Consider the following 12,266-nt stretch of genomic DNA (forward strand, 5'->3'; position numbering starts at 1 on the left):
ATAATTTGGGATAGTATAAATAATATCTGACTTGAACCTGACTTCAGCTGAGGCTTGGGCAGGAGATGCTGCTGCCTGTTGGGTATGTTTTTGTTCATCTGTCTCGAGTCCCATCTCCTGAACGGAATACTGATGGCTCCATTCATCAATTCTGCCGTGGCGAAGAGATCCCCATGTCTTTAGTAGTTTTAAAAAAAAGCCACGGCACACAAATTGAGCCCACAAATTTTTGGGAGGTTTACGTGCACCTAAAATAGCAGAGCCTTGGAGAAGAAGAGAGAAAAGCTTCTGATGGGTTTTTGCTTTATGATCACCGGAGTAGAAACAATGACTGTACTGTCAATGTCCTAACCAGTGTAAGTAAAAAAGTGCAATAGATGGCGAAAGATATAAAAAGATCTAAAGAGTTGTCAAATTTCAAAGTGATGAAAAGAACAGATTTGACATATGCAGAGGACTGAGACAGTAGTCAGTAATTTACCTGCTACCTTGCTGTACTGGAATCCCTTTTATGCAAGAAGGGATTTTGATGTCTGTAGGGAGCAGTGTTGATAAGCTGTGAACCTGCCCTGAATATGAATTATTTCAGCAAACACTGCAGCCTCATTTGGACTGATTTAGCCTGTTTGAGTGTGTGCATTCATGAATTTTGTTATGTTACAGCAACTAGCTGTGCTGTGCAAATCAGCAATCTTGTGATTATAAAGAATGATGATACTACATTTGATAGCCTCAACATCCATCCCACTTGTATTCATTGTAAACTAGCTCACATTCCAGGAGTGTGGAAACATTGATTCTTGCTATTGCTTATAAATATCTGCAAAAGCTCGCGCAAGCACTTGAAGTTCATTCGAATCAAGTATGTGGTAAGGGGAGAAGTGCACAAATTAACCTACAATTACTTTTCTATGACAAAATGTGTTGCTCAAGTCATTAAAGGCAGATAGCTATTGCTTGGGGAATGGATATTCATTAAGCTGCACTTGATAGATAGCTAATTTGTATGCATTTCTAAAATTCCATGACTGATTTTTTTTAATCTAATTTATACACTCAGACTGTCTTGCTGTTCATTTTATAACTTTTGTATTTTGGTCCAATTCTACATCAATCCACTCCCCCCTAATACCTTTGCACATGCCTGATCAGGATGTCGGTATTGCTGTTTGGCACAATCTTTTTGACGTCAGGGTTTGGAGATTCAGTTTTGAACTTGCCAAATGCCTGTCAGTATTATCTAGACATTACAATCCAGATGACAATCTCCATTTCACAGTGAAAAGACCATACACATGAATTAAATGGCATCAATTTAATGTTTTCTTCTGCTAATTTGTAAGTCACAGTGCTCCCGGTGCTTACCAAATGGATTATTTTTTCCCCTTTAACTGTGTCTGTTTATGTACAGGATTTATTCATGAACAAAATAAAATGTCTGATTGGATTATTGCTTGTAACTTTTGTGTGTACATCTTAAAGGTAACCCTAACCAGAATCTCAGCAATGGCAGTGCCATTTGAGGGCCAGTAAATGGTCCCTTATAGGACTACTATTTTTCCTGAAAAAATATTTTTCAGTTTTTTATATATTTTTATATTTTTTGAGTAGTTTCTCTTAGCTTTAGATATTTTTTTATTATTGTTCTGTTAATTAAAAAAAAATTGAACTGTATAAACACTGTTTATTTTTTTTTGGTATTTCTTCAGACAAATATTTGATATTTATTTTTATTGAAAAAAATGTATGTACAGTTTATCCTCGTATGTGACAGCAAACCATATTCGTCTATCTACAGCTCTTGCTGATAAAATGCTGTTGAACAAGTGAGTAGCTGCCTGAGTCCCATTCTATTTTTCCCCATGGATGAACTTTAGTAATAGAAGGAAACAACTGTTTATACATATCTCGGTGTCCTTGCAATGACATATGAGCCATAGCATTCTGTCTCATTGAGAGGGGAGATATATTTTATTAAGTAAACAGATACATAAATTTCCCCACAAGGAATTTAGACAAGGCATATCATGGGCTCATCCTCCACTTGCCTTCAGTTTACTTAATAATAATTCTACCTTATATTACAAGAATGTTCTTAGATGGCACGAAAACAACGATAAGCTGTTTCTCTTAAGCCATTCACAAAGCTGCAGCTGTACCTTTATTTTTAAAATAAAGGTACATATGCGGCCCTGAAATTGACTGGCAACCAGTCCAGGGTGTATCCTGCCTCTTGCCCAAAGACAGCTGGGGTAGATTCCAGCATCCCCCCGCAACCCTGACTGAAGGATAAGCGGCAGAAGATGAATGAAGGAATTACATAATGTACTGTCTGATCGATTGAAAGATTAATCTTTCTGAACATTTTTAATAGGCATACAGGCAGTTTTTTATTATCTACTCCCTGTAGTTAGATCTGATTAGAATACCTGAGAGGATCCTGGGCAACTGAAGAACAGAGATTTAGATCCCAAGCTTAATGGTTCATTAGACCATTTACGCACAGACACACTTAACGACATATCCTTTTGTGGTATTATACGTTTATACAGAGCTTGGTGTCTGGAAAAACTCCCACTTATTTCTTATGCCATACTATGTGGGCATGAAATACCACCACAGATGTATTAAATCAGTCACAGTAGAAAAGGACATTATACCAAGATGGGACAAAACAACACAAAAGAGGTCTAGAGTAAGATTAAGGACAACAGGCTGTGGGAAATTCCCACCTAGAGTCAAAGTTGGCCTATAATTTGCTGCAGAGCTTAACATATTTTTCAACTTCAGGGGCACTAACTTCACATGTCATGAATACATTTTGAGGTGTGTCCTTCAGCACCTGAGGAAAAGGCGACAGGTATCTGCTTTCCTGGAACCCTGCAGTTTGCATACAGGCAGCCCAGTTGTGTGGAGGATACAAGTGATGTGCAATCAGTAGAGGCAGGGGAGGCCGGGCCTCACCTGTCATTATGGAAAGAAAAAAAATGTAAAATGAAAAAATAAATTAAATGGCTATCTATTCGGCGATTTGTAATGTTAAATAATTTTCCACTTAAATTCACCATTTTTAGTTGTTTTTTTTCAAAATTGCTGAAATAAAAATTCACATTGTTTCAATGTGAAGAAGAGACATGCGGTGTCACAGCAACCAGCTGAGCCCACGATGGATTGCACAATGATTATGCTAACTGTGCTGCAATGCTATGCGCTGAGACTGTAGTGCCGTCTCGTGTATGTCACTATTAAAATTTTCAAACACTTTCAATATATGAACTAAATTTCATAGTTTAGCTAATTTGTATAATGTTTTTTGTCAACAACTTTAACGTGTTTCTTGTGCTGAGCAATCATAAAACGACTGCAAAGAGACATTAAGTGAGGCACGCAGTAACGGTGCCTCATGGTAGGGGGCACTGGTGATCCCAGGGATCCTTCTTAGTACTCAGCAACAGAATAATATAATTAGCAATAGCAAGCTACAGTAAACAGTTGGCAAGTCAAGTGCAGCCTTCCAGTAATTTTTTGTTCTTGCTTGGCCTAATTTCCTAAATGGAGGATTACAACTTTAAACTGAAAGAACTTTCTAAACTGGACTTTCAGTCAAAGCAGGAGATAATAATTAAGGGAAGACCAACACCTGAGCTAATTGGTTTGCTTCGGACCACAGGACAGAAGCGGTCATTCTCAGCACTGAAAAGACTCAAAACATACAGTCGGAACAGTGATTTCCATCAAGACAGAGACTTTTAAGATAAGGAAGACTTCTACAAGCAAGTTATCGATGCTTTTCCTGAGAGGAAGCGGCGCATAGACTTCATTTATAAGTAAAGGGAAGAGATAATAACCTTTTTTTTTTAAATGTGCTTTTTTTCTATGCTACAGTTTGTATATGTAAAAAATGCTGATATGATCTTTTAAACAAAACACGTTAACTGTTGCCAATAAAATGGTGAACGAGCTACTCCGTAGGGTTCATATGTTTGTAAATCTGACTGTGATGACATCAGTGCCTCACCAGCCATGAACCTCACCGCATGTCACTACAGGACACAAATATCTTCCTCACATGCAAGGAAGTGCAGGAAGCACAGTGAGAGTTACTTTCTATGACTTCTTCCAGTGCCTTCAATAGCATCAAACACACCCACCTGAGACACAAGCTGCTGGGTATGCAACTTTACCCTGACATCACTCCCTGGATTTTGGACTACCTCACAGGACAACAACAGTATGTCACAGTGTGGCATGTTACACCCGAGTCCCTCATGGTACTGTGGTAGCCAGTCCACTCATCTTTGCTGTAGTGCGCTGGTGCGGCGGTGCCAATACTTGTGAGGTCACAGGCTAAACAAGCTGGTGTGGATAGCTCACTCTGCTGTGGGACTAAACTTGGACAGTTTGGAAATGGTGGCTGAGAGGAGGGTAAAGGACAAACTTGGATCGGTCCTCGACAATCCTTCTTACCCTGCACCATGAGCTGTGGCTGATGGGCAGCTCATTCAGCCAGCAGATCTTCCAACCCCGGTGCAGAACTGAACACTTCAGACACTCCTTTGTGCCCAGACTCTTCTTTAGTTATCAAACTGTACAAAAGCAGTTTGGAAAGCTCACAACTCTGACTTGCCAAAGTACCACTGGCCACTGCCTGTAACTGTCTTTTTGCTCCTTTTCTCATGTTGCAGTTTATCCTTTTTTACCATTTTATTGTTTTAGTCTGTCTCTTTTTATGTCTTTATTTTTGTCTATTTATTAATACTGTCCCTCAGTGTCTTTTGATACCTGTCCTCTTACCCTGCACTTCAGTAACACTAGAATTTATCCATCGGGGATCAGTAAAGTATCTTATCTTTTGTTTCTGGATTGACTCCAATCAATGAAACTGAGTTGTCCTAGACAAGATATTTGTTACACCAGAGAGTTGAATTCTCAATATGCATGATGCTTATGTTCTTAATTCTAATGCTAGGCTTGCAGAGCATTAGAATTGCTAATCATTTGAGTTGAAATTATGTTAAATGTATTGGTATTGGATATGTTTTAGCATTATCATAAGCGCTATATGCAACATAAAATGTGCTGGGGATACTCGTGTAATCAAAGAAATTTTAGGACCTCAGATACGTGACCAAAAGTTATTCATGCTGGTGACCAGGCTGACTTTGACAGGTATTGCAGACAAAACGAAAGAAAAAGAGAAAAACATTGAGCACTACAGCATTGGGGTACAGCATTGCAAAGTTGGCAACAGAGACAACTAAAATTAAGAAATAGTCATTAAACCATGGCTGTGATGGTACAATTTTTCTTTTCAAGCTTTACAGACAGAGCTACCACACACACATGCACACACACTGATGACATTTCCATTTCCATCCATCTGTCATTTACCACATATCCTACAGTTAGGATTGCAAGGCAACCTATCTGGGCTGCCATCAGGCAAGAGTTGGGGTACAGTGGACTGCTCTCAGGTCAATCACGGGGCCACATATAGAGACAAACAACCACTGATTCTCTCATTCACACATTTTTTTAAAATAAGACCATTTTTCCAATTGGTTTTTGGATTGAGGGAAACAGTCGGAATCAAACCAAGGACGAACCACTGCTCCCTTCCTGAGGAGCTCCTCAGTTCCCCCTGGAAACCTAAAATCTGGTATAACGATAACCACCCAAGGCAAAAGCAGCAATTTTACATTGATATTTGACATCTTTTCAGTCTCAAGACTTGAAAATAGCAATGAGTACTATCATTTTCAGCTGTTATTTTAGATGTGTTGCTATTTTCTTCTATTCCAAACCCGCAGTTTCTTAAAGCATGACATACTGTATATTCATTCTGTGTATGTATACACTTCATCTCTTTTGTGCCTTCAAAAATGCGTTTTACGTCATCGCTGTCCCTCAAACACCCATCATCTTGGTACTTTCCGTGGTACTTTATTGATCTCAAAAACTTTGCAGCGTCTTATCCCATCAGCTTATGAGTCTCAATCAGTCTATTTTTGCATTCCACCGAGACAGTAATTAACCTGATCAAAACTTGTGTGAGGTGAGATCGAAGCTATTTAAAAGTAAGAGGGAAGAAATAGAATATCCAAGGATGGAGAGATTCGGGGATGAGAAAAGCCATTTCTGGGTTAACACAAAGCAAAACTTGAAAAAGAACTAAAAGGGGGTAATTGCTGGTGACCATCCTGAAATATATGTTGTTTTTTTAATGGCTGTGTAACTAATCTTTCCTCCTCTAAAAAAAAAACCTCTTGTCAGACCCCAGAATACTGGCTGCTGCAATCTCATCTCAGCCCCGCTCGCCTGTGAGGGATTAAACTCTTAATCCCCCAGACTGAGGCCTGCTATTAGTACTGCAGTTTTCGTTGCTTTGTTTTTCCGTTTGTTTTATTTTTTTAATGTGTTCTGGCTTCTCTGGTGTTATGTAGTTGTGTATGTCTGTGAGATTAATACAAGAGGGGGAAAAAAAGCAATCGGGCTGAGAAACTGAGGTGAGGCACCCGTTCCAAGCATTCATTTCTATGGTGGGTTCACTACATTCTTAGTGGAATATCATGTAATGGGAAGCAGTGACTTATTAGTTCATGAAGAAAATCTTTATATGGAGGGTTTTTCGGCAGAAGGTCCCAAGCACCAACTGTAAATGAGAAGCAGGCATTCATGTTCTGTTTAATACTGTGCTTTTTACAACATCAAAATTACAATATGAAAAGAGCAGGGTCACGGAGCCAAACATCCGAAATTACCTCTCTCCACAGGGTGCCCGGGCTCTCCCTTTGAGAGAGGGTCAGGAGTTTAGCAATCCCCAAGAGGGGATCAGAGTAGAGTTGCTGCTCCTACATATTGGGAGGAGTCATAAAAGTTGGCTTGGGCATCTGGTCAGGATGCCCAAATGAGGTGTTCGGGCATGTCCAAATGGGAGGGTGACCAGAGGAAGACCCAGGGCATGGAGAGACTCTGTGTCTCGGTTGGCCTGGGAACACCTTGAAGAGCTGGACCAAGGCTTCTCCGCTTCAGCTGCTGCCCCTGTGACCTGATAAGTGGTAGGAAGATGGATATATATGAGTGGATGGAACTCAGAGGTCAATTTAATTGTAGCAATGCTAAAAAGTGTAGTTTATTGACATACTACAATTTTTTAAACTGTGGACTCTATCTATCTATCTATCTATCTATCTATCTATCTATCTATCTATCTATCTATCTATCTATCTGTGAAATATATCAGTCTATCACCAAGCATACTGTTACTGATGTTTTAAGTACTAGTAAGATTCATCAGAAAGCAGTAAAACCAGAGATATGCGACCATCTCATATTTGTAATTTCCTTCAGACAAATATTACCCATGTTATGTTTACCTTAAAGCAATATTAATGATTTATTGTTTTCTAGCTCCCTACCCTTAGCAAGTTCATTGAGGGTGTATGGGAGTCAACGTGCCCAACCAGTCTACATGTGGGCCTGGAGAGGGCATTCAGCTGTGTCCCGCAGGAGCCTTGTGGAAAGTGCTAAGGGAGTATGGGGCACCAAATCCTGTTATAGGGGCCGCTCGGTCCCTCTAGTGATCAGTGTAAGAGCTTGGCCCATATTGCCAGCTGTAAGTCAGATTCTTATGGACAGGATTTCTAAGCGCAGCTACGGCATCAAGGGTTTGTGGGAAAAGTAACACCCATGTTTTGTTTTGTTTTGTTTTGTTTTGTTTTGTTTTGTTTTGTTTTGTTTTGTTTTGTTTTGTTTTGTTTTGTTTTGTTTTGTTTTGTTTTGTTGTAATTCATACTGTGATGTGTTTTGGGGAAACTTGCAGGAAAGTCTTCCCAGCATCCTTTGCTTCGGCAGTCAGAACTTTGCAAGCCTGCTATAATTAACTCTATAATAATGCTTGAGAGTGTTTATTTAAGTGTCCTAGACAAGTACACGTGATGCACCAACCAGCGCTGTACTTTTGCATGAAGGGATGGAAGAATGTGGTGTGTTGTTAATCATGCTCTCAGGCTTTTGTATGTGTAGCAAAGTTTTCAAAGTGATGCATTTATTTAAGAGTATAATCCTTGAAAAAGGGATTTTGCTACTTACTTACTGCAACTATGGCTCACCATACTGCACTCAGAAGTGGGATCTAAATGACAAAAATATTTGAAGAAACTGCAGAAACCAGTGGGAGATGATGAAACTGCCTTACTTCAACGGAGCGCACCGGGGTTGCGAAGCCACCGCGCTCCATCCTGCTGGTCTGCAGCGCAACTCATCGCTATTTCACCAACTCATCGCCTCCTGTAGAAGTAAGTAAGTAAGCCTGCAGGACCGCAACCATCTCAGCTCTTCTTCCACAGAAACCAAGCAGGCGATTGATGACCTGTACTGCTGGAGCTGTCAGGGCCTGGAAACGGGCCAGAAATGCCAGCTATTGAAGCTCCCGGACCTGTTCGCCGACATTTTTGCAACAAAAGACCGGCTTAGTTCATGAGATTGAAACTGGCAGGGCTGATCCTCATCTAGCCCATGTGCAGCTCCAGCGGCCCTGATCAAGAAAAAGGACAAATTCACCAACACGACCATAGCCGCTGTAGGCTCCAGCGCTAATGTTAAAGATAAAACAAGGCATTCGAAGGGCTACTTGATGCCATCAGTGCCCTCATTAAAGTGCGGACACTGCTGACAGCCCAAGACACGCCCTTCAGGGTGAGTGGACAAGACCTCTTTTCTGGTCAGCCAAGTTTGTGTTCTCAGCAGGGATTAAAGCTGCAAAACATACCTACGCTGAGAAAAAACGCGGACACCTCTGTGACACTGGAAACACCAGACCAGTGTGGCAGGGAGTCCAAGCGCAAGTCCAGGTAGGAGGATGATGACGATTTCCTTCCAGAAATGTTCAACCACTTCTTTGGTTGGCTGCTTCCACCTCACCACCTGCCAGGCCAGCACTCGCAGTCAACGCAGCAGACACATGGAGAACCCGAGCAAGGGTCAGCCCAGGTTTAAGCAGAGAAATTCCTCCTACTCCCCCACTCAGCCTGGACCCCCCCATAAAAGATAAAATAAAAAGGACATGCAACTTTGGAGCACCACTGGATTCAATGATTTATGACAAGGTGATTTCCCAAGTTCAGGACAAAAGAGTACGAGAGACTAAGCTAACTTTAGCTGGCGCCATAAAGCTCTGTCATGCGAGTGTATTCGCTCTGCAACGTGCTAAAACGTTTGAAGCGGTGAGGGACACAAGACAGTGCAGCAGTAGCCGTAGTGTTCACTCGGACAAAAAGACCACGAGCAGCGTATTCTAAATGCCATAAAGGCACGGAGACTTTTGATTTTAAATGGTGTGGCACCAGACATACACCAAAACAGTGACCGATGTATGGAAAAGTCTGCACCAAGTGTGGAGGACAAAATCATTTTACAAAGCAATGCTTTTCAAAAGCTAAAAAGGGCCAACATGAACCCAGACAGCGTCAGTGACACATTCTTTGTGGGAATGATGACACAGGAGGGCTCCTTGTCTACAGGGATGGAGAAGTCAACCATAAACTCCGCGGAGCAGGACCCATGGATAGAGGCACTGTATGTGAAAGGAACTGTCATCACATTCAAACTGGACACAGACGTGAAGGCTAACTTGGTGAAGGAGCTTGACATCCAGGCTGTGAAGCTACAACCACATATTCAGCCAAAGTGTAAGTTTCTAAAACCTTATAATGGACTGCTCATTATTACCACAAGCAGATGCAGACTTAAGTTAAAAGTCAAAGGGAAAGCACATGGCTTCATGTTTGTCGTCGTACCAAAGGGACACGAGTCGCCACTAATGGACAAAGTGTGTGTAAGACTAGGCCTTGTGGAAAGAGAGCACCAGATCCGCAGGAATGAAGCAAACAGAGTGTAAGCCAATTCTCATGTTTTATCATTTACTTCTAAGATACAGCTAAGAGAAGAGGCAAGGTCTGTTCATGCATACCGGCGTAATCCAGCATTGCTGCGTGACAAGTTAAGAGAGGAACTCGAGCGAATGACATCTCAGGGCGTTATAAAGAAAGCGGAGGAGCCCGTAGAATGGGTCAACTCCATGGTGTGTGTGTGAAAAAAACCTACCAGTGTTCTGCACTTGAGCAAGAATCCCAAAGATCTCGATGCCAACATAATTGCCAACAGAATCAATCAAAAGTGAAATAAAAAATGCACAGTTCTTCAGTAAGCTTGATGTATCCAAAGGATTTTGGCACTTGAACCTGTACGAAGACACCACCAATTACGCCTTTTGGTGGTGATGCCTTTCAGAGGATGCCTTTTGGAATCTCCTCTGCCCCAGAAGTTTTCTACAGGACCATGGAGCACATCATGGAGGGCCTTGACACGGTCCGGGTTTACGTGAACGGCATTGTGCTCTGGGGGTTCATGCTCACGCAGCACGATGAGCGGCTCGGCAAGTTGCTGCAATGCATCCAAAGGTATGGACCGAAGCCGAATAGAGCTTAATGTCAGTCCGGGGTGACTGAAATCACCTTTCTTGGAGACAAGCTGTCAGCGGAGGTGGAGCCAGAAAAGGATAATGTGATGGTAATACTGGAGATGCCCTGCCCTGAAGATAAAAAAAAAGGTGACTTGGGGTTGCACTGGGGTTGATAAATTTCATTAGGAAATTTATTCCAATCCTGCTGTCAAAAACATTGGATCTGAGGCAGTGATTGCAGGATAAAGTGGATTCAAGTAGACAGACAGACTTGAAAAAGAGTGGTCACAGTTAAACCACACTCACAACAGAGCCGCTCCTGACATACAGTGGGGTAAAAAAATATTTTGTCAGCCACCAATTGTGCAAGTACTCCCATTTAAAAAGATTATAGAGACCCGTAATTTTCATCATAGGTATACTTCAACTATGAGAGACAGAAAAAAAAAAATCCAGAAAATCACATCGTCTGATTTTTAAAGAATTTATTTGCAAATTATGGTGGAAAAAAAAGTATTACCACAGTTGCTGCATATTGACCAGGGATGGAACTTCAAGGCTCAGGTATTGAGTGAGGTCTTCCGCTGGCTGGATGGCAAGCAAACCCAAACATTGCCACAGTACCCTCAGACCAATGAGTTAGTTGAGCACTTCAACCACACCCTGGTCACCCAACCAGCACCTACCCGTGGTCCTGCGGGATAACCAGACAACAGTACGGGAATCCACCGTACCCCACCTGTCTGGGTTGGAATTACACACTCCCATTGTTTTTGGACATTGTTTTTTGGAGGTGGGAAGTAACCCTTGCTTCGACTATCTGTACCATCTGCGAGAATTACTCAGGAGAGAATAGGACCTAAAAAGGCAAGCTGGGGCCGGTCCAAACTGAAATGGGCATCGGACACTCGCTGTCATGGGGAGGATTTTGCTCCCGGGGTACAGGTGTAGGTTTACAAAGCAAAACTAATGCGCCACACCTACCAAATAGAGGTCCTACTGTCTGGTAGCACAACCGCATTTGCAGGGCAACTCAGTTGATACAGTTTGCCACTGTATCAACCGTTGACCCCTGCAAAGGGTGAGACATACCTGGATAGAAGCCTCAGGGATCCACCTTACCATTTGTTGTATGGTTTTTATAACTAATAAAGAGCATAATCATTGAAAATCATCGAAAAAAATATTTCTCTATTTGCCAACTTTTTGTTCTTGCGTTAAATGTCTAGTGAGGATATTGTTCTGTGGAGTATAAAAAAGTGGAATGGGGCTTCGGAAACACTGAAGAAGGAGAAATATTTTTGGTTTGTTGAGAACTATGATGAAATTTATAATGTGTCACTCGTGATTATCTAGGGGTTCAGATTATCAAAATGTTTAAAGATCGCTGTACCACACACTACACCACAGTACATAACACAGTTATGTAGATTCCACCAAAAGTGGCGCATAAGTGGCTTTTCTGTTCATCAAAATCTAGATTCGATGGAAAAAGCAGGGATGCATAAGATCATACACACACGCACACACACATACAAGCATGTGGTAATTAAATCCAGCAAACTGGGCTTCAGAATTAAACCAGAAGTCCCCGGGATTATATGATTATACGGAGAGCAGAATCAAACCCCAGTTAGTTTCAGGTGATGCAAGAGTGAAGATTAATTATTCTGCGTTTGTCGTTAATGTCCCCCCATTAATGAATACTGCGATTTTTTTTCGCGTGTGTAAAACATCAACAAAACACCACACAGTCGTCGAGACGGTGATTTCTGTCACACAGTTTTAACTTCATGACTGTGTG

The sequence above is a fragment of the Fistularia commersonii genome, chromosome 17, assembly GCF_037954325.1.
Source record: "Fistularia commersonii isolate RoL2024-O1a breed Wild chromosome 17, RoL_Fcom_v1.0, whole genome shotgun sequence".
NCBI classification, from domain to species: Eukaryota; Metazoa; Chordata; class Actinopteri; order Syngnathiformes; family Fistulariidae; genus Fistularia; species Fistularia commersonii.